General features: G+C 41.4%; 1 protein-coding gene across 5 annotated transcripts in view; it reads left to right on the top strand.

Annotated features, from left to right (window-relative positions):
• The window catches only part of LOC311100272 (erbin-like), a 126,642-nt gene that overhangs the window by 8,694 nt on the left and 97,179 nt on the right, over positions 1-20,769 (top strand). For all 5 annotated transcript variants that reach the window (XM_084141120.1, XM_084141121.1, XM_084141122.1 and 2 more), the window contains exon 2: positions 9,545-9,620. The gene's annotated coding sequence lies outside the window, so the exon portion shown is untranslated. The remainder of the gene's footprint in view (positions 1-9,544; positions 9,621-20,769) is intronic.

Below are 20,769 nucleotides of genomic sequence, written 5' to 3'. Positions count from 1 at the left end.
AAGCCATCACTAGCACATTAGAGGCTGCTGCTGCCTATTGCAATCACTGACCACTTTAATAATGTTTACATATCTTGCACTACTCATCATATGTATATACTGTATTCTATTCTATAATATTCTACTGTATCTTAGTCCATGCCCCTCTGTCATTGCTTGGCCATATATGTATATATTCTTAAATTCCATTCCATTACTAGATTTGTGTGTATTGGGTATATGTTGTGAAATTGTTAAATATTACTTGATAGATATTACTGCACTGTCGGAGCTAGAAGAACAAGCATTTCGCTACACCCGCAATAACATCTGCTAAACACATGTATGTGACAAATCAAATGTGATTTGATTTGACGAATCACTTTAGCGGTCACTGGCAAGTCTTGACATGGGCTTCGAATCCTAGGAAAATACAGACAAGATCTTTGGTTTACTTGTCCCGATGCGATTACATAGACATACAACTACGTTGTATGATTTATGAATAGCAAAGGGATGAAGAATATTTATTTATTCAGGCAGTTCGACACCTTTTTATAAACTAGTAAACACATGCTGTTCTGTCGTCAGATAGCCTATGCGCGCGACTCCGTGGCTGGCTATACAGTCGTGGTCAAAGGTTTTGAGAATGACAAAAATATTAATTTTCACAAAGTCTGTTGCCTCAGTTTTTATGATGGCAATTTAAATATACTCCAGAATGTTATGAAGAGTGATCAGATGAATTGCAATTAATTGCAAAGTCCCTCTTTGCCATGAAAATGAACTTAATCCCCCAAAAAAATGTCCACTGTATTTCAGCCCTGCCACAAAAGGACCAGCTGACATCATGTCAGTTATTCTCTCGTTAACACAGGTGAGTGTTGACGAGGACAAGGCTGGAGATCACTCTATCATGCTGATTGAGTTAGAATAACAGACTGGAAGCTTTTAAAGGAGGGTGGTGCTTGAAATCATTGTTCTTCCTCTGTTAACCATGGTTACCTGCAAGGAAACACGTGCCATCATCATTGCTTTGCACAAAAAGGGCTTCACAGGCAAGAATATTGCTGCTAGTAAGATTGCACCTAAATCAACCATTTATCGGATCATCAAGAACTTCAAGGAGAGAGGTTCAATTGTTGTGAAGAAGGCTTCAGGGCGCCAAAGAAAGTCCAGCAAGCGCCAGGACCGTCTCCTAAAGTTGATTCAGCTGTGGGATCGGAGCACCCCCAGTGCAGAGCTTGCTCAGGAATGGCAGCAGGCAGGTGTGAGAGCATCTGCACGCACAGTTAGGCAAAGATGTTTGGAGGATGGCCTGGTGTCAAGAAGGGCAGCAAGGAAGCCACTTCTCTCCAGGGAAAACATCAGGGACAGACTGATATTCTGAAAAAGGTACAGGGATTGGACTGCTGAGGACTGGGGTAAAGTCATTTTCTCTGATGAATCCCCTTTCCGATTGTTTGGGGCATCTGGAAAAAAGCTTGTCTGGAGAAGAAAAGGTGAGCGCTACCATCAGTTCTGTGTCATGCCAACAGTAAAGCATCCTGAGACCATTCATGTGTGGGGTTGCTTCTCAGCCAAGGGAGTGGGCTCACTCACAATTTTGCCTAAGAACACAGCCATGAATAAAGAATGGTACCAACACATCCTCCGAGAGCAACTTCTCCCAACCATCCATGAACAGTTTGGTGACGAACAATGCCTTTTCCAGCATGATGGAGCACCTTGCCATAAGGCAAAAGTGATAACTAAGTGGCTCGGGGAACAAAACATCGACATTTTGGGTCCATGGCCAGGAAACTCCCCAGACCTTAATCCCATTTGAGAACTTGTGGTCGATCCTCAAGAGGCGGGTGGACAAACAAAACCCCACAAATTCTGACGAACTCCAAGCATTGATTATGCAAGAATGGGCTGCCATCAGTCAGGATGTGGCCCAGAAGTTAATTGACAGCATGCCAGGGCGGATTGCAGAGGTCTTGAAAAAGAAGGGTCAACACTGCAAATATTGACTCTTTGCATAAACCTAATGTAATTGTCAATAAAAGCATTTGACACTTATGGAATGCTTGTGATTATACTTCATTATACCATAGTAACATCTGACAAAAATATCTAAAAACACTGAAGCAGCAAACTTTGTGAATACCAATACTTGTGTCATTCTCAACTTTTGACCACGACTGTAGGCCTATGAATCACAACAAAAGGCGCTTATGGAAAACACTGCTTTTTAAAAATATATACAGTACCAGTCAAAGGTTTGGACACACCTACTCATTCCAGGGTTTTTCTTTATTTTTACAATTTTCTACATTGTAGAATAATAGTGAAGACATCACAACTATGAAGAATATATATATATATATGTGTGTGTGTGTGTATGTGTGTTATTTCAAAGTAGCCACCCTTTGCCTTGACAGCTTTGCAGACTCTTGGCATTCTCCCAACCAGCTTCATGAGGTAGTCGCCTTGAATGCATTTCAATTAACAGGTCTGCCTTGTTAAAAGTTAATTTGTGGATTTATTTTCCTCCTTAATGCATTTGCGCCAATCAGTTTTATTGTGACAAGGTAGGGGTGGTATAAAGAAGATAGCCCTATTTGGTAAAAGACTAAGTCCATATTATGGCAAGAACAGCTCAAATAAGCTAAGAGAAACAACAGTCCATCATTACTTTAAGACATGAAGGTCAGTCAATCATGAATATTTCAAGAACTTTTAAAGTTCCTTCAGTGCAGTCGCAAAAACCATCAAGCACTATGATGAAACTGGCTCTCATGAGGACCGCCACAGGAAAGGAAGACCCAGAGTTACCTCTGCTGCAGAGGATAAATTAATTAGTTAACTGCACCTCAGATTGCAGCCCAAATAAATCCTTCACAGAGTTCAAGTAACAGACACATCTCAACATCAACTTTTCAGAGGAGACTGCGTGAATCAGGCCTTCATAGTTGAATTTCTGCAAAGAAACCACTACTAAAAAGGACACTAACAATAAGAAGAGACTTGTTTGGGCCAAGAAACACAAGCAATGGACATTAGACCGGTGGAAATCTGTCCTTTGGTCTGATGAGTCCAAATGTGAGATTTTTGGTTCCAACCGCCGTGTCTTTGTGAGACGCAGAGTAGGTGAACGGCTGATCTCTGCATGTGTGGTTCCCACCGTGAAGCATGGAGGAGGTGTGATGGTGTTGGGGTGCTTTGCTGGTGACACTGCTGTGATTTATTTAGAATTCAAGGCACACTTAACCAGCATGGCTACCACAGCATTCTGCAGCGATACACCATCCCTTCTGGTTTGGGCTTAGTGGGACTATCATTTGTTTTTCAACAGGACAATGACCCAACACACCTCCAGGCTGTGTAAGGGCTATTCGACCAAGAAGGAGAGTGATGGAGTGCTGCATCAGATGACCTGGCCTCCACAATCACCCGACCTCAACCAAATTGAGATGGTTTGGGATGAGTTGGACCGCAGAGTGAAGGAAAAGCAGCCAACAAGTGCTTAGCATATGTAGGAACTCCTTCAAGACGGTTGGAAAAGCATTCATCATGAAGCTGGTTGAGAGAATGCCAAGATGGTGCAAAGCTGTGGCTACTTTGACGAATCTCAAATATAAAAAATGTTTTGATTTGTTTTACACTTTTTTGGTTACTACATGATTCCATATGTGTTATTTCATAGTTTTGATGTCTTCACTATTATTCTACAATGTAGAAAATGTTTTTTTTTTAAATAAAGAAAAACCCTTGAATGAGTAGGTGTCCAAACATTTGACTTGTACTGTATGTATAACAAAAAATAAACGCAACATGTAAAGTGTTGATTTCATGAGCTGAAATAAAAGATCTCAGAAATGTTCCATGTGCACAAAAAGCTTATTTCCCTCAAATTTTGTACACAAATTTGTTTATATCCCTGTTAGTGAACATTTCTCCTTTGCCAAGATAATCCATCCCACTTGACAGGTGTGGCATATCAAGAAGCTGATTAAACAGCATGATCATTACACAGGTGCACTTTGTGCTGGGGACAATAAAAGGCCATTCTAAAATGTGCAGTTGTCGTCACACAATACAATGCCACAGATTCTCAAGTTTTGAGGGCGCGTGCAATTGGCATGCTGACTACAGGAATGTCCACCAGAGCTGTTGCCAGATAATTTAATGTTAATTTCTCTACCATAAGCCGCCTCCAACTTCGTTTTAGAGAATTTGGCAGTACGTCCAACCGGTCTCGCAACCGCAGACCACGTGTAACCATTCCAGCCCAGGACGTCCACATCCGGCTTCTTCACCTGGGGGATCGTCTGAGACCAGCCACCCGGACAGCTGATGAAACTGAGGAGTATTTCTGTCGGTAATAAAACAAATTCTGATTGGCTGGACCTGGCTCCCCAGTGGGTGGGCCTGGCTCCCAACTCTGTGGGCCTATGCCCTCCCAGGTCCACCCATGGCTGCGCCCCTACCCAGTCATGGGAAAACCATAGATTAGGGCCTATTTTATTTATTTCAGTTGACTGATTTCCTTATATGAACTGTAACACAGTAAAATCGTTTATTGTTTTATGTTGTGTTTTATATTTTTATTCAGTGTATATATATATATATATATCACCCATTTTATCTGCTGCCAGTGACAGCAGCTTTCGAACAGTTGGATATTTTTATCTGCGTCCTTAAGAATAAGCACAAGCCTGCTCTCTCTCCCATACTCCCTCTCTTTAATCTGAATCACTTTAGAATTTACATTGAAACCCCATTCATCATCTATGGGGAGTGGGGACTGGCCTTTTCGACTGCTAATGTATCAGTGTCCCCCCTGTAGCACAGCAAAGTGACTGTTCCCCTGTGGCTCTTCTCTAGAAGATGGGGCCTATTTTAGTCCCTTTGGCTTTGGCAGTGTCAAGTTCACTGTCCACCCCTTTCACTGATTTCCCCGTCCATCCGCCCTTCGTTCAACACATCAAAAGCCAGTTAACTGACATTTATCAAACTGGAAGTCATCAGGAGCCCCCAGAGAATGCTTTTATCTCTCTTTTCATTGGGTTGTGTGGCTTTGTCAACAAAACCAATGCATATTTATAGTGCGACACCATGGCAGTTTATTTTTGCTCCTGGTCCCGGTGGGCTGCAGTGTGCGTGGGGGATTTTGTCCCAGCACTATGTCTTGACGATTAGTAAAAACAGGTGTTCTAGGCTAGCGCTAGGCTGCAAGTGGACAAAAGCCTGCATACACTCACAGGGTTGAGAGAACACTGCACTGAGTAAACAAATGCCCTTTAAGGTGTTCGGCCTATTAAACCCCAAGTCGATTTGAAGTACATACTGTAGGCCTACTGCTACTGTCCCCGAGTCAAGAGAATGGCAGTTTGCCAGTTTCACTTGATGTCTGGCTGGCTGGTGTAAATAGAAACCTCATAGCTCCTGCTCCTTAACTTACTCCCACCCCATGTAGGCGCAGAGGGTGTCTTAAAACCAGGGCAGTAATTCACTGGAGTTTGTGGAATGCTATTTTCTCATTGCTGTGTTCGGGTTGCTGAAGGAGGAACGAGCCGTCAACATTTTAGAAAGGTTTTCATTGTGTGTGTTTGTGTGTGTGCCAAGTCAGCAGGGATGGGAACGGTTGTTGGATTAGTGAGGATAGTGCCTTGTTCACTGGAGGACTCGGACACATGATGGTGTTCAGCACCGGTCGCTCAACTCGGAACCAACGGAAGCCCTGGGTCGGACCAGTACAGCTCAACTACAGACACTGACCCGTATGTTGCTGAGGAGACTGGGCTGTTTGATAAAATGGCCAACAGGAGGATTATATACAGTAAAAAACAGAATGTTTATTGATAGGCCTGTGTCTGAGCAGATAGCACAATCAAACAACTGGCTTTTTTAAACGGAAAGCGGCCGATAGCACTATAGTGTTCTCAGAAGTATTGATGCTCACATTTAAATGGCGCCCCATTTTGCATTTCTGGGGGTCCTTTGGGTTTGCTTTGTAAGACATTTCAGAGAGTGATACTGGGACATTAATTTAGAATAGCGTTTGATTCATTTTGTATACAGAGATGAGCCCGAGGCATTGATAGAGCTTTGTTTACGTCGGTGTGTGAAAGATAATGATGTGTGTTAGGAGGGGTGAAAGCCTTGGCAGCTGTACACAAGTTGTTGTTGTTGAAAGAGGCAACACAAAATCCCCTTCACTCGGCTGTGTTGGGCTAAATAAACCATTATCTCACAGATGACAGACAGTGTCAGAACTAACCGTTAGATTGATGTGATAACGAATAGTTCCATTCCCCTTATCTCACACCTTTCTGAATCTGTGCATGATCTCATTTACAATAGACTGTGTGCAATGATGTTTCCCCAGTCTATACGTTATACTGTCCATGATATTGAATTCAGCATCTTTTGCTGAATATTCTGTTTGATGTGCTGGTTGATGTTTGTTTGCCATCACTCGCCACACCAGCCGATTATGCCTCGATGCGCATTTTGAAAAGTAGCCAATAGCCCCTTTTAATATCAGCCAAAAACCCATTCTTGGTAGGCGATTTGCAAGATTTTGTGGACTTTATAATATAGCCCTAATATTTGTCGGGAGTTGTCAGTTTGCGTAACATTTGACATGCCAGTCTGTCAAATTTAACTCACATCTGTGCACTGCCTCTCCCTACTGATTTGCCTGCCTCTGTGACCCACTTTAGAGAACATCTGTCTCTCACTCCCTCTCTCTCTCCCTTCCTCCCCTTTTCACTACTACTGCATGACTGTTACACATTCACAAACCCAAATCCTTCTTATTTTATATTGAGTTGCTATACCGAGAGACAATCAAGGAGCATATTTATGCATAAGCACACAACAATATGACATGTAGCCTAAACACGTGTAAGGGATGACCCAGACCGAGGTCTACGCAGTACACACTGCGTCCATTGTAATGGTAGGCTATCTCCTGCTCTTCCCCTCACCACACTGTCCTCCACTGCTCCAGTTTTGCCTAATGCTCTGCCCTGTACATGTGATGGCGTCTGCTAGATGCAGGTCAGACAGACAAGCTCACCAGGTTGCTTAGCTCTTTTTCACTTCACAGCACATCAGAGGGAGAGTACTACAGTAACCCCATTTATAATTGTGTGTGTGCACCTGTGAGTGGTGCGTGCGTGAGTTCTTGTGTGTGTGCATATATATGCACAGTCGGTGTGTGTACTGTAGGCCTATAATTGGATACTGTGTGTGTGTGTGTGTGTGTGTGGCCACAGGAAATCCTTAACACATGACAGACATAAAAGCCCCCCGGAGGAAGTGGAGCAGAAAGAAAAAAGTGGCAATGATGCAGCCCAAGAGTGTGCTCAGCTGACTGTGAGAGTCAGGGCCTGGGTGCAATTAAAACCCCTCACACACACACACTGCGTTGGGCTGCACTGTAGCTCCATTGTGCTGTATCGGCACAGGGACAGTCAGGGGGCGGGGAATGAGCCCAGTGCTGATTGGGTTTGTCTCAGATCAGCTGGCAAGGCCACGGGCCCCAATGACATGAACAGGCAGACAATACTGGCCTGATGTAGGGCATGCTACGCTGGGCTGAGAGGGATGATGATGATGATGATCCCAGGGTTTTTTCTACATCCAAAAGGGGCTTAGGTAGTGGACGTGGCTTAAGCCAATTTCTTTTAATTCTACATGGAGCTGAGAAAATTGTGCAGTTTTAAAGCCAATTTCCTGCAATTCTATGCATTTTGCAATTACTAATGCTGTGTTATTTTGCTAACAAAATCAATACTGCTACATTATTGTTTTGGGAGTTTTTCAATTCTCCTTGACTGTTTAGCTTTTATTTTGGTGATTTGTTAGTTCTCAAAGATTATATTATTTACAAATATATAGGTCCATTATCTTTTCTACATACTTAATATCTGGTTTAAGTTTACACTGGAAGTGTTTTCCCACCCCCCAAAATATAGACTTTCAATGGCAAAAAACTCCCTGGATACTATTGAGCCCCATCCTGTGTGGGTGTTATACACTCTGTATTCTATAACCACAGTATAGCCAATTAGGACTTACTGGCTACACTAGGCTGTGTATGTTAATGCTACTTTATTCCTGTGGCTTTCCAAGTTTAGGATAAAGCATACTCTAGCCCCAATCTTGACAAAACAGACAGCTAATCTAGCAATGTTTTTGAGACGACAAAAAACAGGTGCAGCCTAAACAAGCCTAGTTGTTCCTCCATAATAGAAGAATAGGATAGTATCATTAATTTGCCCACAACAACAGTGGAGGATTATCATATTGCGATATGCATTATTCAGAATAAAATATTCGGACTAGTTTTGAACTAGAGGTACTTTGTCAAACAGGATACATTTTTGTGACAAGTAAAATAATGTTGCAGTCCTGTTGGTTGCCTACAAACAATGTAATGTATATTTCTCATCCCACTCCCTGCCTTAGTCATAATAATACAGCTATTGTCATCCATCTGACATCTCACAAATGTTTCATTCACCAATAGTCTATTCTTGCATGTCCTTACAAAAATGCAATAATGGGCTAGTTTCCATTTAGTTCACATGCATTAAAGATAGCTTATTAGGCTACATTGACTATTGAATCAAATTGTAAACACAGCTTACCTTTTGTGAGTTGTATAAGTCATTGTTGCCCAAGATATAGGTTATTTTGCATATTTTAAGTTTATTGTAGAAATTCAATTTGGGGGGGGGGGTCACAAAAGTCAATATGCAAAACGACACCAAATGAAATGTAGGCCTATGCACTACCTCAGAGAAACCTTCCGACTGGGGGATGGTGAAATCCTGGACTCCTAGCTCCGGAGTATCACTGGATGATATTCGGAGAAAGTGTTACTATGAGCTCTTTTGCAAAAGCCTTACATCAGGCCCCCCTATCTTTCTCCATATTGGTTTAAGTAGATAAAGATAACTTGGCTCAGATAATCCTGCCTAATCAGGGTTTTTTCTGTATAGAAAACCAACACCGGCCGCCAATGTTCAAACAGTAAAAAAATTAAAATGTTAACTTCAGTGTAAACTTAAATGACTAAAACCAGATATGTAGAAAATATAATGGACCATATATATATATTTTAATAAGATCATCTTTGAGAACTAGCAATCACCTAAATAAAAGCTAGACAGCCAGGGAGAATCTAAAATTTCACAAATTATGCATTCAGAAGTATTTTGGTCATGGCATGGGGGCCCCCATTGATTTTGTTTTCATGTTTGACTCACTCAGCATAAACTGTGTAGAATTGCAGGAAATTAGCTTTTAAAAAAGCAACATTTTGTCACTACGGCCAACGGGGGCCTCTAAAATGTTCGGTCGACAGCTGCATCATTGGCCACGCCCATGGCCATGACCCCGCCACACCCATCACCTAAGCCCCATTTTGATCCAGAAAAACCCCTACTAATAAGATAAGGTTAATGGGCCAATAACGGGTCATTTTAGGCCTAACGCAAAGATTGAGAAGATTTACCGTAAATGCATCTGTACGTAACACAGTGAATCTGCTTATTCCCTCCAGATAAGCGCCTGTGCTGCTGTTGGGTCTTTCACCTGCCATCAGCTGGGATCCAGGGGCCTAAGTCATAAATGACAAGGTAAGAAAAACATTGCAGTGCCATGTTTATATTTTCCTGTTTACTATAGTCAACATTCCGATTGGCTGGTTAAAGCCATGTGTGGCTACTATAAGTCATACAGTGATGATAAGCTACCTACTGGGCTTGACTTTGAAACTCACTCTGTACAACATGGCTCTGGTTAACATCGTGACTGATCAAGGCAGGAATTCTGGAAAGTGGTGGCGTTGAATGATAAAGAAGCGTTCTTTTGGACAACCTCCATCCTTTCTGTAACAATGCAATCCAGGGATTCTCCATAGCCTAGTGTGCCATAGCTAGGGCCTTATAAAATCTGTGTTGCTTACAGAATCACAGAATCCAGACATTAAAACAGAATTCAACAATATTTAAATATGTATTGAACTTAGTAGGAAATCAACTAAATGTATTGAAGTTATTAGAAAATTCATTAATTTGCCCAAGATTATCAAATCAAATTTTGTCACATGCTTCATAAACAACAGGTGTAGACTAACAGTGAAATACATACTTACAGGTCCTTTTCCAACAATGCAGAGTTAACGATAAACAAAAAAAAACATAGAAATAGTGACACGAGGAATAAATACACAGTGAATAACAAGTAAAAATAACATGGCTATTCGTGCAGGGGTACGAGATAATTGAGGTAGCTATGTACATATAGGCAGGGTTAAAGTGTGTGTTTATTTATTTAGATATCTAGTACCAGTCAAAAGTTTGGACACCTACACATTCCAGGGTTTTTATTTTTGTTTTGAAATGTTCTACATTGTAGAATAATAGTGAACATATCAAAACTATGAAATAACACATATGGAATCATGTAGTAACCAAAAAGGTGTTAAACAAATCAAAATATATGTTATATTTGAGATTCTTCAAAGTAGCCACCCTTTGCCTTGATGACAGCTTTGCACACTCTTGGCATTCTCTCAACCAGCTTCATGAGGTAGTCACCTGGAATGCATTTCAATTAACAGGTGTGCCTTGTTAAAAGTTAATTTGTGGAATTTCTTTCGTTCTTAATGCGTTTGAGCCAATCAGTTGTGCTTTGACAAGGAAGGGTGGTATACAGAAGATAGCCCTATTCGGTAAAAGACCAAGTCCATATTATGGCAAGAACAGCTCAAATTAGCAAAGGTCAGTCAATCCGGAAAATGTCAAGAACTTTTAAAGTTTCTTCAAGTGCAGTCGCAAAAACCAGCAAGTGCTATGATGAAACTGACTCATGAGGACCGCCACAGGAAAGGAAGACCCAGAGTTACCTCTGCTGCAGAGGATACATTCATTAGTTAACTGCACCTCAGATTGCAGCCCAAATAAATGCTTCACAGAGTAACAGACACATCTCAACATCAACTGTTCAGAGGAGACTGCGTGAATCAGGCCTTCATGGTTGAATTGCTGCAAAGAAACCACTACTAAAGGACACCAATAAGAAGAAGAGACTTGCTTGGGCCAAGAAAAATGAGCGATGGACATTAGACCCGTGGAATTGTGTCCTTTGGTCTGGAGTCTAAATTTGATATTTTTGATTCCAACCATCGTGTCTTTGTGAGACTCAGAGTAGGTGAACGGATGATCTCCGCATGTGTGGTTCCCACCGTGAAGCATGTAGGAGGAGGTGTGATGGTGTGGGCGTGCTTTGCTGGTGACACTGTCTGTGATATATTTAGAATTCAAGGCACACTTAACCAGCATGGCTACCACAGCATTCTGCAGCGATACGCCATCTCATCTGGTTTGGTCTTAGTCCCACTATCATTTGTCTTTCAACAGGACAATGACCCAACACACCTCCAGGCTGTGAAAGGGCTATTTGACCAAGAAGGAGAATGATGGAGTGCTGCATCAGATGACCTGGCCTCCACAATCACCCGACCTCAACCCAATTGAGATGGTTTGGGATGAGTTGGACTGCAGAGTGAAAGAAAAGCAGCCAACAAGTGCTCAGCATATGTGGGAACTCCTTCAAGACTGTTGGAAAAGCATTCCAGGTGAAGCTGGAATGAGCTGATTGGCTCTCTGCTAGACAAACAAAAAACCCATCATATCTGGCCCTATGCCCTCTCTGAATCGTGGCATTGAACAAAACACGTTTTATAAGGAGGATCCTTTCACCGTATTATAAGGCTGCTTTGAGACAATGAATTGGCAATGACCCAAGCCCAGCTCAGCTAATCCCTACCATTGTGATGCAGAGTTGTCAAAATGCTTCAGCAAATGTACTTTACATCAGGGGTGTCGGTAGACACAATGTGGGTAACCTGGTTTGTGTCCCTTTAGCTGCCCTGGGTGCCTCTGCTGATCCTGCAGCTGTTGTGTGCAATGATCATGTGCCTAGGAACCAGATTTATACTGTTAGCACTGAGCCGGTGTGCCAGAGGAGGCAGTCCACTGTGTGCAGCTCACCCTGCACTAACACAAAGAAATGAGCAAATCTACTGCTGCTAAGCTTCCCAGTAAAGCAATAAAAACAAGTAAGCATCCCAGTAGATAAGTGCTCAAAATAGTCCACGTTAACATATGTAGCTTAAGAAACAAGGTTCATGAAATCAATAATTTGCTAGTAACAGATGACATTCCATATTCTGACTATCTCTGAAACTCACTTAGATAATACCTTTGATGATACAGTGGTAGCAATACAAGGTTATAACATTTACAGAAAATATAGAAATGCCAATGGTGGAAGTGTTGCTGTTTAATATTCAGAACCACATTCCTGTGAAGATTAGACAGGATCTCATGTTAAATACTGGTTTAGTAATATGGCTACATGTTCATCTGCCTCTCCTAAAGCAAATTTTGTTGGGAAGCTGCTATAGACCACCAAGTGCTAACAGTCAGTATCTGGATAACGTGTGAAATGCTTGATAATGTATGTGATGTCAATAGAGAGGTATACTTTATGGGTGATTTAAATATTGACTGGCTTTCATCAGGCTGCCCACTCAAAGCTTCAAACTGTAACCAGTGCCTGCAACCTGGTTCAGGTTATCAGTCAACCTACCAGGGTGGTTACAAACAGTACAGGAATTAAATCATCAACATGTATTGATCATATCTTTACTAATGCTGCAGAGATTCGTTTGAAAGCAGTATTCAAATCCATTGGATGTAGTGATCACAGTATAGTAGCCATATGTTCCAAAGGCTGGGCCTAATATTGTGTATGAGGTCAAACAATACCTTTTGTAGTGATTCCGATGTTGTTGATGTAAAGAATATATGTTGGTCCGTGGTGTGTAATGAGGAGCAAACAGACACTGCGCTTGACACATTTATGAAATTGCTTATTCCAGTTAATAATAAGCACGCATCCATTAGAAAATGACTGTAAAAACTGTTAAATCCCTGTGGATTGATGAGGAATTGAAAAATTGTATGGTTGAGAGGGATGAGGCAAAAGGAATGGCAAATAAGTCTGGCTGCACAACCGATTGGCAAATGTATTGCAAATTGAGAAATCATGTGACTAAACTGAATAAAAAGAAGAAGAAACAACACTATGAAACAAGGATAAATTACATAAAGAATGATAGTAAAAAGCTTTGGAGCATGTTAAATGAAATTTTGGGAAAAAAGGCAAACTCAGCCCCATCATTAATTGAATCAGATGGCTCATTCATCACAAAACCAACTGATATTGCCAACTACTTTAATATTTTTTTCATTGGCAAAATTAGCAAACTATTTTTACTATTTTCTACATTGTAGCATAATAGTCAAGACATCACAACTATGAAATAACACATATGGAATCATGTAGTAACCAAAAACCAGATGGGATGGTGTGTCGCTGCAGAATGCTGTGGTAGCCACGCTGGTTAAGTGTGCCTTGAATTCTAAATAAATCACAGACATAGTCACCAGCAAAGCACCCCCAAACCATAACATCACCTCCTCCATGCTTTATGGTGGGAAATACACATGATGTGGAGATCATCCGTTCACCCACACCGCGTCTCACAAAGACACGGCGGTTGGAACCAAAATTATCCAATTTGAACTCTAGACCAAAGGACAAATTTCCACCGGTCTAATGTCCATTGCTCGTTTTTCTTGGCCCAAGCAGGTCCCTTCTTCTTATTGGTGTCCTTTTTAGTAGTGGTTTCTTTGCAGCAATTCAACCATGAAGGCCTGATTCACGCAGTCTCCTCTGAACAGTTGATGTTGAGCTGCGTCTGTTACTTGAACTCTGAGAAGCATTTTTTTGGGCTGCAATTTCTGAAGCTGGTAACTCTAATGAACTTATCCTCTGCAGAAGAGGTAACTATGGGCCTTCCATTCCTGTGGCGGTCCTCATGAGAGACAGTTTCATCGTAGCGCTTTATGGTTTTTGCGACTGCACTTGAAGAAACTTTTAAAGTTCTTGAAATGTTCCGTATTGACTGACCATGTCTTAAAGTAATGATGGACTACCTCATGAAGCTGGTTGAGAGAATGGCAAGAGTGTGCAAAGCTGTCATCAAGGCAAAGGGTGGCTACTTTGAAGAATCTCAAATATAAAATATATTTTGATTTGTTTAACACTTTTTTGGTTACTACATGATTCCATATGTGTTATTTCATAGTTTTGATGTCTTCACTATTATTCTACAATGTAGAAAATTTTAAAAAATTAAGAAAAATCCTGGAATGAGTAGGTGTTCAAACTTTTGACGTGTGTGTGTGTGTGTGTATATATATATATATATATATATATATATATATATATATATATATATATATATATATGTATATATGTATATGTATATGTATATGTATATGTATATGTATATGTATATATATATATATATGTATATATATATGTATATGTATGTATTTTTTTTTTTTTATATACTGTATATACAGGGTCAGTGCCAATAACATATTTACAATATGCAAGCATACTGGAGTGGGAGGGGTAGATATGTATATTCCCTATAATCAACCAGTCCATTTTGAATTCGTGATAAAGCTGTTGTGATTTGGCAAGGAATGTAGCTTGTCTACAGTTTTTTTTTTTGTATCCCGTCATTTAAAAACGTTTTTATAGGCAGTAATATCTGTAGGTTCATGGGAGTTTGGGTGCGCAGCACGCATGTGTGTAGCGCAGCGGTTCCCAAACTAGGGGTCGAGACCCCATGTGGGGTCACCTGAAATGAAAATGGGGTCGCGGGAGAATTTCCTAAATCCTGATTTTAATATTATAGTGTCTTTTTGTCTCAAAGTCATTGTAATCTGGTTAACCTTAAAAATCTGAATGAAAATGATTCAAATCTGAAAGTTAAAATTCAACCAGAGCGCACCCTTAGATCGTGGGAAAAAGATGGCACTTGAATCATTCCCACGGTGAATGGCTAAGCCCGCTTTGCTATGAAACCACACACTATTGCAGAGACAGGAATTACTGGTCGCAATTAAAATGGTGAAAACAATGTGTGGGGAGGGAGAGGCACAGAAACTCACATCAATACCTTAGTCAGATAACACTGTGAAACTAAGAATTGATGCTAAAGCTAGCAATCAAGAGGAAACTCTGACTGAACTCAAACTCTCCACCTTATGCTCTCTAAATGGACGTTAGATGTGCGGGCCGAGATGCCCATTCATTGACTTTTGTTAGCTACATGTCGGGGGATTCTATTCATGAACACATTGTTCTGTCTCACGATTACCGTGCATGAAATGGCACAGGTGATGTTCAGTGTGCTGCGTGGCTATATTGACGAAAAACAGATTTGATGGGATCGAATGGTGGGCTTTTGCACAGATGGGGCTCCATCTATGGTGGGACGGCGGGCAGGCCTCTACACTCTAGTTATGAATGTGTCTCCCTCTGCCATATGGATGCATTTTATGATACACCCACTGAGCTATAATGGATACACCGAGAGCAACTGGCTGCAAAAGAGCTGATCGCACAACTCTTAAATATGCAGCAGGTAACTTCAATCGTAAACTACATCTCAAAAACTGTGTGGAGATATGGGATCAGAGCATGAAAATGTTTTATTTCACACCGAGGCTTGGTGGTCTCCAAGGGGGAGTGTTGGAAATATTTTTTGAATTGATAGAGGAACTGTTGTCATTCGCAATGGATGTAAAAAACAGACTTTGTTTAATTTCTGTGAAATGAAAAGAAAATGTCTCCTTGCCTATGTAACAGACATATTTGGGAAACTGAATGAACTGAGCGCAAGCATGCAGGGGAAATGCAAAGACATTCTACAGATGAGTGACCAAATCAGCTAAATCCGTTTAACTGTGATCCTGGCTCAGTTGACATGCCGGTAAGTGACATTCAACAGCTGATTGAGCTGTCATGTGACCGAATACTGCAGACAACGCATTCATGGGTTACTATGGAGGAGTTTTGGTTACTGACTCAGTGGGAATACTGTTCCTTCTCCTCCGAGCATTAAAACTCATACGCTGATTCAGTGCTTTCGTCGGCATTAAAAACAAATATCGATCCATGTTAATAATAATAATAATATGCCATTTAGCAGACGCTTTTATCCAAAGCGACTTACAGTCATGCGTGCATACATTTTTTTTGTGTATGGGTGGTCCCGGGGATCGAACCCACTACCTTGGCGTTACAAGCGCCGTGCTCTACCAGCTGAGCTACAGAGGAGTTGGATGTGACAGGAGAGATGAGGTGCGCACTGTCGACCACGCCACATGACTTTGAGAAGCTCCGACGTGACATGCATCAAGTACACCCATCTCTGAAATAGAAATGGCAAATAGAAATCAAAACTGGATGGTGTTCAGCGATAGATGGGAGGGGTTGAGTGGAGCTGAAGGGTGGAACTAAAATAACAAGATAACTAATGTAAAACATAGTGTCCGTAAAATGTATATAGGTTCAGAACCTTTGTGAAACAGCACAGTTGAAAAATATGGCAAAAAGAAATCAAAACTGGATGGTCTTCAGAGATAGATGGGAGGGGTTGAGCGTAGCTGAAAGATTTGACTTTTTTTCATTTGTCACATCCCTACTCAAAAGTGGTCTCCTGATGTGGTTTAAGCATTGTTGTGGACTTAGAAAAACAACACAATTCGAGGTTCTATTTAATAAGTGTGATTTTGAAAGCGAAAACCCCCCGGAAACCTGGAAAAACTAAACGGAAATAAAATGAAATTTGGGAAAAGCCTAAACTGAATTGGGCAAAACATTTAACTGATTTTATAGCCCTACTTAGCCTTGCTCGGTTACTGGTCTGACTTTAGCCTTGTCAAGCATATGGAATATGCAACAAGTCCTGGAAAGTGTGGTAACATGCTAGTTTCTGTGATAGCTCACCTAGAGAGGTCTGATTCAAGACTGCTCTCAAGGCTGCTAAGTCTTTCATTTCCGCCATCGCTTGTGATGCATGCAGCCGTTTTGAAAAGTGAATCAACATGATCAAGGCCTAGATAAAATTATGAGCCCCCTCTCTGAGAGGAAATATGACGTTGGTTTGAGTGATGCAGAAGAGCAGTCAGTCTTGCTTCCTACCCTGTGTTTGGTCGGCCAACGTGTGTCACACGTCACACGTGTGTCACACTGCTCCTCTTGACGCTTGTCAGGTTTTGACTCATGTTTTGCATAAACACGCATAAACACACCAGCAGCAGGAGCAGCCCTCTGGGAGTATCACTCCACTGTTCTCAGTTAGTGAAAACCAATCATCATGGATCTGGAAGATCACCGACAGGAGGAGGATGTAACCACTCGAATGCAAATGTAGGCCTACCTGCACACTCTTAATACATGCCTACACACTCTTCAATCACTGTGTGGGGGTTAAGCACTCTGCTAATAGCCAAGACCAGGGTAGACATATTGCAAGGATAACCTGTGCTTATCCTATACTGTTGTCGCATAAAAACCTTTGCGATATAGGCCGAGATGTTTCAGAGAACGTAGTGTCGCAAGAGATTTAAAAAGCTTTCTATAGCCTTATCACCTAATTGCAAACTGACCCCATCCCACGTTTTTGCATTATGCGTTCCTCTAATAGACCAATCGGTGGGTTTCTTTAAAATATAGCACTGATTCTCCGTTAGAAATAAGGTTGTCTATTTGTATTATAGTTTGATTTGTAGGAGCCAGTGGCAGTAAAGGTAAATCACCAAATCAGTGTGACTTGAAGTGGAAGGGAATCTCTGTAAGCCTCTATATATAAACACCACAATGACTATCTATCAATCCACTATCTAAGCCTATTGATTACTGTCACCAAGACTGTGTGTTGTGTCAAGCTCCACTGGTCGGCAGCAGGGGGTGATTTGGGTTTGATAACAGTCGAATGTAGAGGTGTAATCTATGGCTGATAGTCTGCTCAGTGGTCAATAGGTTAACTTGCAAATGTAGGAAACGGTTACATTTGTGGAGTCCATGTACTGTATCAAATCAAATCAAATCAAATTTTATTGGTCACATGCGCCGAATACAACAGGTGCAGACATTACAGTGAAATGCTTACTTACAGCCCTTAACCAACAGTGCATTTATTTAAAAAAAATAAAACAACAACAAAATAAGTGTTGAGAAAAAAAAGAGCAGAAGTAAAATAAAGTGACAGTAGGGAGGCTATATATACAGGGGGGTACCGTTGCAGAGTCAATGTGCGGGGGCACCGGCTAGTTGAGGTAGTTGAGGTAATATGTACATGTGGGTAGAGTTAAAGTGACTATGCATAAATACTTAACAAAATACTGTACCATGCTACAATACTGTAACCTCTCAGGCCCTGTGAGAAAATGGTTACATAAGAACATGTCTTGTCGTCCATCTCCATCCTTGCATGATTGCAAACTGTACTGTTTATAGCTGTGGCTCAAGAGGAACTCTTGATATGATCAGCCTCTGTATAGTTACAGTGAGATGATAGCCTATTAGTCAGTGGGTCGAAGGGCTGTTAACAGCTGTAAAAGTGAGGTGATGACGCTAGCCCAAGTCAAAAAGGTCACATTGATGGAAGGTCATTGAGTACCAATCAATCAATGCGCTCATCCACACTGGGTCACCCAACTTCTTTACTAGAGGTGTGGTGAGTAGTCGGACAAAACAAGTATCGTAATGGATATGGGCAATTTTCCTGATAGGATTATGAGCCGAGTATATTTTGTAATTATCTGTGACTTAAAAAAAGTAAGTAATTTTCGAGTGCCAGCGCACATCTTTCAATCAAGTGTGAGGTGATACGTGGTCTAAATACAGTGCCTTGCAAAAGTATTCAGCCCCCTTGGCATTTTTCCTAGTTTGTTGCATTATAACCTGTAATTTAAAGGGATTTTTATTTGGATTTCATGTAATGGACATACACGAAATAGTGAAATGAAAAAGTGAAATGAAAAAAATAACTTGTTTCAAAAAATTCTAAAAAATAAATAGCGGAAAAGTGGTGCGTGCATATGTATTCACCCCCTTTGCTATGATGCCCCTAAATAGGATCTGGTGCAACCAATTACCTTCAGAGGTCAAATAATTAGTTAAATAAAGTCCACCTGTGTGCAATCTAAGTGTCACATGATCTCAGTGTATATATACAACTGTTCTGAAAGGCCCCAGAGTCTGCAACACCAATAAGCAAGGGGCACCACCAAGCAAGCGGCACCATGAAGACCAAGGAGCTCTCCAAACAGGTCAGGGGCAAAGTTGTGGAGAAGTACAGATCAGGCTTGGGTTATAAAAAAATATCTGAAACTTTGAACATCCCACGGAGCACCATTTAAATCCATTATTAAAAAATGGAAAGAATATGGCACCACAACAAACCTGCCAAGAGAGGGCCGCCCACCAAAACTCACGGACCAGGCAAGGAGGGCATTAATCAGAGAGGCAACAAAGAGACCAAAGATAACCCTGAAGGAGCTGCAAAGCTCTACAGCGGAGATTGGAGTATCTGTCCATAGAACCACTTTAAGCCGTACACTCCACATAGCTGGGCTTTACGAAAGAGTGGCCAGAAGAAAGCCATTGCGTAAAGAAAAAAATAAGCAAACACGTTTGGTGTTCGCCAAAAGGCATGTGGGAGACTCCCCAAACATATGGAAGAAGGTACTCTGGTCAGATGAGACTAAAATTGAGCTTTTTGGCCATCAAGAAAAACGCTATGTCTGGCGCAAACCCAACACCTCTCATCACCCCGAGAACACCATCTCCACAGTGAAGCATGGTGGTGGCAACATCATGCTGTGAATATGTTTTTCATTGGCAGGGACTGGGAAACTGGTCAGAATTGAAGGAATGATGGATGGCGCTAAATACAGGGAAATTCTTGCAGGAAACCTGTTTTCAGTCTTCCAGAGATTTGATACTGGGACAGAGGTTCACCTTCCAGCAGGACAATGACCCTAAGCATACTGCTAAAGCAACACTTGAGTGGTTTAAGGGGAAACATTTAAATGTCTTGGAATGGCCTAGTCAAAGCCCAGACCTCAATCCAACTGAGAATCTGTGGTGTGACTTAAAGATTGCTGTACACCAGCGGAACCCATCCAACTTGAAGGAGCTGGAGCAGTTTTGCCTTGAAGAATGGGCAAAAATCCAAGCTTACAGAGAGACACCCCAAGAGACTTGCAGCTGTAATTGCTGCAAAAGGTGGCTCTACAAAGTATTGACTTTGGGGGGTGAATAGTTATGCATGCTCAAGTTTTCTGTTTTTTTGTCTTATTTCTTGTTTGTTTCATAAGAACAAATATTTTGCCTCTTCAAAGTGGTAGGCATGTTGTGTAAATCAAATGAAACAAACCCCCCAAAAATCAATTTTAATTCCAGGTTGTTAGGCAACAAAATAGGGAAAATGCCAAGGGGGGTGAATACTTTCGCAAACCACTGTAACTCATCTGGCTAGTTTGCCCGTCTGTAAAGAGAGGGCGGGCTGTGTACATTGATCCTGCTGCTCTGATTGGATGGAGCGAAGCTGTATTTCTCCATCTACTCGCTTTGCTTCATAATTTCACCCTATCACTTCTCCTTACATGTTTCGGTCTGATCATTTAGATTGTTGTTGCCTGCTGTTAGCCTGCTACTATGAGAAATCAAATGACGAGGAAGTTTGATAGCCTAGTGTGAGGGTGACCCAGCGGTTGGATTGGAACGGTGAGGAGGCTGACGAAGTAGATAGATTTTTGTTGCCAAATTTGCGCTTTTTATTAGCAG

This window comes from Coregonus lavaretus (genome assembly GCF_964263955.1).
Source record: "Coregonus lavaretus genome assembly, chromosome: 24".
NCBI classification, from domain to species: domain Eukaryota; kingdom Metazoa; phylum Chordata; class Actinopteri; order Salmoniformes; family Salmonidae; genus Coregonus; species Coregonus lavaretus.
This window is presented reverse-complemented; position numbering and strand designations above follow the sequence as displayed.